At 36.2% G+C, this 10,003-nt stretch overlaps 1 pseudogene; it reads left to right on the top strand.

The window, feature by feature from the left end:
• The first annotated feature begins 314 nt into the window (after positions 1–314).
• Positions 315–9,169, top strand: LOC118022556 (annotated as a pseudogene).
• Positions 9,170–10,003: the final 834 nt, after the last annotated feature.

The following is a 10,003-nucleotide window of genomic DNA, read 5'->3' as shown; positions in this document are numbered from 1 at the left end:
TACTCAGAAATAGACAACTTTGACTTCCTCTCTTAGGACTGGCCTCGACCACAAGTGGAAAAAGAAAATCCTCATAAAAAGTAGAATTTTGGGGGCGCCTGGGTGGCTCAGTTGGTTAAGCAACTGCCTTCAGCTCAGGTCATGATCCTGGAGTCCCAGGATCGAGTCCCGCATCGGGCTCCCTGCTCAGCAGGGAGTCTGCTTCTCCCGCTCCCCCCTCTTGTGCTCTGTCTCTAAAATAAATAAATAAAATCTTAAAAAAAAAAAAAAAAGTAGAATTTTGAATGTGACGTTTAGTCGGTTTAAAAGGTGTGATGCCTGGAATCAGACTCTATGTTGATTTCTGGGCACTGGGTAATGGTTTGGTTGGGTAACTTGAAGAAAAAAGGATTAAATAATTGCTCACTAAGCACAATATGGATAAATCTCATAGATATAATATTGAGCTAACAAAGCCAGGCACACACACACCAAAAAAACAAAAAACGAAAAACAAAGCAAAACAAAAATAGCCAAATTAAATAAACAGTCCAAGTGCCCATCGAATAATGAATGGATTACTCAGCCATAAAAGAATGCAATCTTGCCATTTGCAACAACATGGGTGGAGCTAGAGAGTATTATACTAAGTAAAATAAGTCAGAGAAAGATAAATGCCATATGATTTCACTCATATGTGGAATTTAAGAAACAAAACAAATGAACGAAGGGGGAAAAAAGAGAAAGGGAGACAAACCAAGAAACAGAATTTTTAACTATAGGGAACAAACTGATGGTTACCAGAGGGGAGGGGGGAGAGGGTATGTGTAAGCTAGGTGAGGAGAATTAAGGCGTGCGCTTGCTGTGATGAGCACGAGGTGATGTATGGAAGTGTTGAATCACTACATTGTACACCTGAAACTAACACTGTATGTTAACTAATTGGATTTTAAATAAAATATTAAAAAATATAAAATAAAAAAAAATCTATTTGATTATATTTATAGAAAATTCAAAACCACAACAAAACTAATCATGGTAATAGAAATCAGGAGGGTTGCGACTCTTGTGGGTATTGAAACCAGAAGAAAGTATATATATATTTTTAATTTAGCAAAATGATACTTCTACAAGCATATCTTCTCAATTCTCCTAGAACAGGGTTACATATTTTACTAGAATGGCTGACCTGATAATCAAGGAGAAATAGAGATTGTGCTACAGAAATATGGGTAGAACCCAAGTAATACTCTGGAACGTTTCCATGTAATAGCAGGCCTAGTAATAAATATTAAGTAAGACAATGTAATAGGATCCACAGAGGCTCCAATAACAAGGAATAGTTAAGTTAGTTCAACTCACAAGATAGAAAAATAAAGAAATATGACCTGAGAATATTCTGGCCAAAGATAAAATTATATAAATAGAAATTAAAAAAAAAAAAAAAAAGCAGTGACAAGTTTACTTCCCATGGTCATTTGCAGCACTGCTTACTCTTTTACATACATTTCCTTTCTCTTGATTTTGTCCACTATTAAACACAAAGTGTGTTGGTTGACATGGTCCATAGATCACAGAACATTGAGATGTTATAATGACAGAGCAACCCAAGAAATAGACATAACCCAGAGAACACCAAATGTCATCTTTGGAAGCATTAGCTAAAAATTACTTTTGGTTTTCTCCTACTGTAAATGGAGTAGATTATTTTTAATTGTGAGACACACTATGTAAAACAGGAACATTTTAGGAATTATATACATAGAAAAAGGAGTGGGGTAGTACTTGCCTAAGACTTTGGACAGGTAGGGTATGTGAGAGAATTTCTATTGTTTTTGCCTGCTTATTAGTCCTTCTTCTAGGAACAGATCCCAATCTCTATGACAACAGCAGAGGCAGTATGTGATGCAAACTGGCTCAATGAAAATATCTCCTACCCCTGACACTTAGAAAATATGCACTTCTGTGAATATTAATCTATAATAAAGAGGCTGAAGATTTATTAAATTACATTATTTTAAGGCTTTACCCTGGTTGAGACTGCCTGAGTTCCTGCTGGCATTCCCAGTGTTGCCCTGAGCCATCATCTTTCCTAAGACTTGAATGTTTAGCTTTAGTTATTTCACTAACCTTTATATAAATCCTCTTTCTTTTGTTTATTTAAGTTAGCTGAATCTGAGTCTTTCTTTGGTTATTGTTAATCTCAGAAACCCAAGAGCCTAAGTGCTAGTAAATTAGAACAAGATCCACAGCAATTTGACTTTAACATTTAAATCAAGACTTTTGCCAGCAATTAGTTTGTCAAACATTTAAAAAGGCAAAAGAATTCTCAGATACACAGAGCTCATTGAAAGTTCTTTTCTGTTTCACAGGGAGATAAATAAAAATTTGATGTCACTGATAGTGATCATTATGTTATAGCAGAAAGTTTGGTCATCAACATCAGAAATTATTTAAAAGACTGAAATAAGCACATATGGTTTAAATATGAACTATTGTTCTACTACAGTAACTATAGTTATTGAGTAAAAGCTATTTTACTACTAGCTTTCCATGAGCCTGGTGTAGTGGTTAGAAAAAATAAACTGATGACTTTAATTAAGTGCACTAAATGTCAAGATGAAAGTATTATTAATATTGCCATGATAGAGAAAAGATGGGGTACTCTGTGCATAAACTCTTACTTAGGAGTAAACAAAGTCTTTCTAAAGGCCCAGCACAGTTACAGGCACATAATGGGTGCTTAATATATATTTTCTAATTTTGTGAATGAAATAGTTAATACAAATTGATCCTTGAGGGATTTTTTTTTCAGTTAGATATGATCAAAAATATCTGAAATAAAAGATTAATTAGATTATCTAAGGAAAATTAGATAAAAATAAAATATAAATTTATAATAATAGTATTGGGAAAACAGTCACAGGTAATTCAATATAAAATAGATATTTTTAAAAATATGATTATATCATCTTTTCCCCGCTCTGGACATTCACTGATAAACAGGCAAGGATTTCATGTTATGAAATAGTAAAAACGATAGACATTTTGGAAAATGTTCTATCTCTATGTTCTCTGATGTTCTATTAATGTCAGAACAAGAAAATGCAAATTAAGCCAACAATAAGATGCCATTTTAAACACTTTTTAAAATAAAAGGCCAAATGGTAGTAATGAAAAGACAACATTCCTTTGGAAAGGACCTTAGATATTTAAGAATCTTTTTTCATCCCCTTCCTTTAGACATCTTCTTCTAAGCGGTAGCTAAGTGCAGTTCATTCTGTTTTCCTTTTTTTTCATTCTGTTTTCTAAAGTTTCCCTCCAATCTCTGTTCTTCTCCACTGCTCATAGCAGGCATTTCAGCTTAGTTTAACATTACAGCTAGCTACCTAAATTCCTACAATTACCTTCTATTTTGTCCTTCAGCCTCCAGTCTTACTCCCCTTGATACATTCTCCTCTCTCAGCCACAAAGCAAATTTGATCACGTTGTTCCTCTGACATTGTAATAGCATCTCTTTTTTCTTACTTGAAATCAAACTGATCAATTTGTTTTTAAGACACTTCATTTACTTTTGTGTTCCTGTTCAATTACTTACCCGACTTCATTTTCCCTTTTCAACACCATCTCCCATTCTGTAACTCCCAAATCTAAGTTCTAGGCAGCTCAACGTCCATTCCCAATGTTCTCACTTACCTCTTGACTTTGGCCTAGATTTCTTTTTGCAAAACATGCTTCCTTTAATCTAACGACCTCTAGGCATCCTAGACATAGAATCAGTTTTGATATCAATCACTTACCCATCATTACAACTGGTTTCTTTCCAATAAACTCCTAAGGAAACCTATAATTACCCTATTACAGCAACCTGTATTTGGTTTCATTTAACCCAAATCAAGTGTAGAATTTAAAACTGCATTAAAGGGGCACCTGGGTGGCTCAGTCGTTAAGCGTCTGCCTTCAGCTCAGGTCACGATCTCAGGGTCCCCAGATCGAGCCCCACATTGGGTTCCCTGCTCAGCAGGAAGCCTGCTTCTCCCTCTCCCACTCCCCCTGCTTGTGTTCCCTCTCGCGCTGTCTTTCTCTCTGTCAAATAAATAAATAAAATCTTAAAAAAAAAAAACTGCATTAAAGTTTACTTGTCTTAAGTCTATTTAAAAATGATTTAAAAAACCCCCTTTACAGTTTTTATTATTTTTGTTTTCCTTTAATGATTTCTCTACAAATTTAACCTTATCTGTACAGTTCATGTAACCATCTCTGCTTTTTCTGTTTTTTGGCCTTCTTAGGATTTTTCTTTAATTAAAGACATACTTTTTTTTTTTAAAAGATTTTATTTATTTATTTGAGAGAGAGAATGAGATAGAGAGAGCATGAGAGGGGGGAGGGTCAGAGGGAGAAGCAGACTCCCCGCCGAGCAGGGAGCCCGATGCGGGACTCGATCCCGGGACTCCAGGATCATGACCTGAGCCGAAGGCAGTCGCTTAACCAACTGAGCCACCCAGGCGCCCCAAAGACATACTTTTTAAAATTTAAATAATTTCTTCTAGTGTGTAAACAATTTTATCAGGTCATACCCTAAAAATGTCAAATATTTATATTTCTGACCATATAATATTTACAACAGAAACATCTTAGTAACAAAAACTGTGTCCTTTTCTACGGTATATGTTGAAAAGAGATATTTCATGAACAACAACTTTTTTTTCCTAAATATACTGAAAAGATCACGAACATACTGACATTATATTTTATTTGAGTTCATAGAAATATGTGACATAATATAACAATTTAAAATTTGATCTATTTTATTATTTTCCCTATTGGATAATATCATCACTAGTTTTACCATAACATTATTCAGAATAACCATTCATGAAAAGTATCCACAAAAAAAAAACTGCAATGGAAGTCTATCCACATCTAATCGAACATACATAATTTTCTCCCCCTTTTTTATTTAGCACAAAAGATTTAATTTAAAGGAGAATGAAATGTGTACTTTGTCCACTAAATACATCAAACTCATATTCTGAGGAACATGAGCTTTCAAAGAACATGAAGTTTCTTCTGAAATGTTCTATAAGGAATACTATCAGTTGAATTTTCCCCAGAGAGATACTTATATTATACTTTCATTGAGAGGGATTTTAAATGCTGAAAAAAAATGTTTAAATAAAAAATAAAGCGAAACGCATGATAAGATTCCATTCAGATTTAAAATGTTAGGTATCATATAGTAATCTTCTGGTGCAGGATTCTTTAGGTAACATGGGTGTTGGGATGAAGAAAGGGGCATTAGAAATTATCTCCATTTCATAAATAAAGCAGTGAGATCTTAGAGGGCTTCCATCCACCATAGACTTAGCTAAGTATAGAAGCAATATTCAAACCTAGATTTGTCTAGTTCTATAGCCTGTGATTTGAAACAACATGTACTTCCCACCACTGACTGCACATGTAGCAATTTTACTGTAATAATTGATTTAAAACTCGTATGCAGCATATTTTATAACTGTATTACTGTCCTATTAAGAGATATTAAATGGTTAGCTAATAACTTCATGTAACATTTAATTACATCAAAATGACTAATAGGGATTCCAAATAAATAAATAACCAAAAATCTTTAGTAGGACTACTACTACCAGTGTGTCAGGATACAATGTGGGGTCCCAGGCAGAGGATGAACAAGGAAACAGAGTCCTGGAGGCATCCTACTGCCTAGGATTTACCTTTTGTTTCTGTATGATAGGGCAATGTAGAGATTTGGAACTGGAAAGACCCATTTGGTAGGAGGGGCACTCAGGGGATTTGGGAAACAGACTACCAACTGGAGTATAAGAATGTTAATATTTTAATAAATGATGTGCCCATACAAAAAGCATGCTGAAACTTTATCAGCCTGGTTATAGGTGTGCTGAGATACTGATCCTCTCAGCCCTTGGGGTGGTCAGGTAGGGCCTGAGTAGCCAGTTGCTCCATGTGCCTGCCACTCCCGTAGTAGTCTTCTCTCGGCACAGGTAGTCTTAGGTCAGGTTACCTCACTGATCCATAGTAACATTTTTCTATGTCTCTCCTAATATCATAATCTGTGAAGAACTTTTCCAAGTCAAAGTTGAGATGTGTCACCCACTACTTTATGCAATCATTACTTTTTTAGCTAAATTAAGTAATATGCTTTATTATATTTATCTGTATTTGTAGTATCTTTGTTACTGTTGTTATTAACCAGAATACAGCTAGTTGAGGCAAGATGCTTAGGTTCTAAATTTGGTTCCCATAAGGTACTATGTGAGTGTAGAATATAATTTTAATTTCTTTATGCTACATATTGCCTAGAGGCACCTGGGTGGCTGGGTTGGTTGAGCAATCCATTCTTGATTTAGGCTCAGGTCCTGCTCTCAGGGTGAAGAGACTGAGCTCTGAGGCTGGCTCTACACTCGGTGGGAGTCTGCTGGAGATTCTCCCTCTCCTTCTGCCCATCCCCACGTGTACACCCTTTCTCTCTATCTCTCAAATAAAAAAAACCTTAAAAAAAGAAAAAAAGCTACATATTGCCTCATCAGTAAAAGAATGGGATTATAAGAGATTTATTCATCCAACTAACAATTATGTGTGGAGTTTTTGCTAATCTTGAAAATATCCTTATACCTGAAATCAGAAATTTACAGGACTAATTTGAAAAGAAGCATTTGAAGAAAGTTTCAAAATCTTAAAATCTCTTTAGGTGAGGTGGATTGTTATTTGAGAAACAGATTAATCAAGGAATCCAAGTGCTGGTGTCAAGCATATCTCAGGTTTGAATTTGTTTTTTTTTTTTTTTTTTTTTCTCACAGATTTTTTATTTATTTGAGAGAGAGACAGGAAGAGAGAGCATGAGTGGGGGGGGGTGCAGAGGGAGAAGCAGGCTCCCTGCTGAGCAGGGAGTCCAAGCTGGGGCTAGATCCCAGGACACTGGGATCATGACCTGAGCCAAAAGCAGATGCTTAACCCACTGAGCCGCCCAGGCGCCTCTGAATTTAAGTTTCGACATGTCCCCAGAACAAACCATTTCATCTATCTAATCTTCAACTTCCTTAGAAATGAATTGGACATTGGGAAGGGCATATGTTGTGGTGAGTGCTGGGTGTTGTGTAGGACTGATGAATCACAGACCTGTACCCCTGAAACAAATAATACATTATATGTTAATTAAAAAAAACAAAACAAAACAAAAAATAAAGAAAAATAAAACAGTACATACCGCCATCATCTGGGCCAACCACGGTGGCCTCGCCTGGCTCCCTGGCTCGTGTACCCCAGCAAGGCAGCTAGCTCGATTAATATCTCCTTCTCCGTCCCCCAGAGTCGGGAGGCCAGGCCAGCCACCAGGACTGCGCAGACCGCAGGGATGGCAGCTGGGACAGCCACTGTCAGCGTGTGAGGTTCGGCATATTCCTGTTTAGGAAATCAGAGTCAAGATTTACAGTTTACAAGCATATTTTCATACTTCATGCTTTGGAAGTAACAGCTGAAGAGAAGGAGGAAAGTTTTAGAAATTTATAATAGGTGATTAGCTGCCACTTGCCTGAGGTGTATTTTGAGGGGAACTACCCTCTTTGTGGTGCTAAGGCAAGATTAAACAAAATAAAAAACAGAAAGCAAAATGGACTAGATTAAAAAACAAAAACAGAACAGAAAACAAAATGGACTATGTTCTCTTTTAAGCTGCCACAGTCATCCTGGAAGCAGTTGTTTGAGAGTGGATTCTTCTGTAAAAAGATAGCCTCAAGTCACTGCAAACATTTCTTTTAACTTACGCCTTTACAAAGGCCTAACCTCCAAAAGTACATTCGAGAACAAATTCTATTTGCAGCGGCATTAATTATAAAATGAGGATCGTCAGATAAATCAATTAACTGCAAAAGCATGTTTTATGAAGTCATCCAGTTGGTAAGTAGTGGCAATCCCACTATGCAAACTATGGCCTCTTTTATTCTAACTGTACTATTGAGTGAATACTCAAGTTCAAGTAACATGAGCAACATTGGACTGCATATGGGATTCCAGGAGAACTACAGGAGTGTATTTCAGGAAAAAGACCTTTGTCACATCTTCATTTAACTATTGAAGTTCTGCAGTTCCTCAGGAGAAGCAAGCTCAATACTAAAACGTCTTGGATATTTCAGCAGTTACCTTGTACTTGGCAATCAGGCCTTTAGCTGGAACTTTCTTCCTCCAAATTTGGGCAGACACTATAGAGCTATGTTTGAATCCTCTCAAATGTGTAATCAAATCCAACAGAGCCCAGGCAGGAGACTCTTCTGGGCAATAGAGTTATGAAGCTTTTCCTCACAGTACATGGAAAAATCAAAGATTTTTTTCAGATATGGCACAAGGTTCTCTGCAATGCCATGCACAGTTAGCATCTCTTCATGGACCCTTATTCCCCATGTAGGAGTGCAAGTTGATTATTGCAGAATTACTGAATAGTATCAATGGAATTGAAATAAAAGATTTGGAAGTTGTGGGATTCTCCAGCATTAATCAGCAACCTGATAACTGTATTCCCTCCAAATGTTTTAAATGCCATTCCAAATGAACTTTTCTCTTTTGTTAACTGCCTCATACACCTCACTTATTCTTTGGGTGAAATGCTGCATTGGAAGAAGTTTTGATAAAGATGACATGGGATACAAGGAGATATATGACAAATTGTTGGAGTCCTGCTAACTTGGATCCAAGATGACCAACATTTCCATAAAGGCTTTTTTATCCAACAGGCAGCTCAAATTCGCAATTCCCATATTCAGTGCCACCTAGCTTCTCCAGAAGACACAGGAAATTTGACTGTAAATGGTGTGGCTTCTTGTGAAGAAGAAATAAGTAAACATCAGGAGGAGGACGAAAACCAACTTTCAGATCAGCTGTGCGGGAATCCTAGGAAGAATTGCTGCAGAACACTGTACACCCCTATTAGCAACGTACACACGGTCCAGAGAAATCCCGTGGAGCAAATATGATCTATTGACAATTCCCAGGAGAGTACATACATTGTTTAAAGATTTTAAACACCCCCACCCTGCATCCCAGAACACTGGATCAAATGGACAGAAACATACTCATGGATTGCATTCCTTGGCTTGTACATTTGGAGTCTGGGCATCACAGCACAGATGGCAGAGAAATCATGGAAAACATGGTATGAAACGTTATTTGACCCATATCAACAAAAACTTGGAATAACCACTTTTTATGTAAATATTCAAGCAGTCTATTTAGCACAATTGTTACATTTCCTGGTATATAACTCTCACCAGATACTGTTTAATGTACAAGTTGTGACCTTTATGGGGAGTGGATCGCTCATATCCATGCTGGAATTACCCCTGTCACTTGTGTTATTTAAGAAAAGAACTAAATGTAAGCATGGTAAATGAAAATATCTCCGCTATATGGTGGACCTACAGATACAGGGGTCCTCCTGTGCCTCATTTTTAAAAGCCTTCTTAAATAGCCTTGAGTCAGCAAGTGGAGGCTGATTTAGCCTTCAAGTGTGAATAGTTACATAAAAAATTAAACTAGCTAAACTAGACTATATAAACTCTTAAAAGGAGATGTAATAGCTTAGAGTTATTACTTGACATATTTTATTACTTCTTTCCATTCCCGATAGGTAATTACTCCATTGTAATGTTAAAATTCAGGCTTATAAATGCTGTTTATAAGACTATAAAGAGGGTTTTTTGTTTTTTTGTTTTTTTGTTTTTTTTTTTTTCTGTAATCTCTCTTCTTTGTCTTGGCAGCCAGTTCAGTCTCTCACCATGAAAAAGAGACAGACATCAGCAATATGTGGTGAAACAAGATTTAAAAAATAGAATACTCTCTAAAATAAGATAGTTTTAATGTTAATTACTCATAATTACTCAAACTTTTCATTGAAATTCATCCAATGAATTAAAGAATAGTTGGCTTGAAATTAGACAGTGTTTGAAAGTGTTCTGTTTTGCAAAATATATTGTTACGTCTATGTATTATATAG

This window comes from Mirounga leonina, unplaced genomic scaffold (genome assembly GCF_011800145.1).
Source record: "Mirounga leonina isolate KUSES-001 unplaced genomic scaffold, KU_Mleo_1.0 Mir_176, whole genome shotgun sequence".
Taxonomy (NCBI): domain Eukaryota; kingdom Metazoa; phylum Chordata; class Mammalia; order Carnivora; family Phocidae; genus Mirounga; species Mirounga leonina.
The sequence above is the reverse complement of the archived record's forward strand: the minus strand, read 5'-3'. Positions and strand labels throughout refer to the sequence as shown.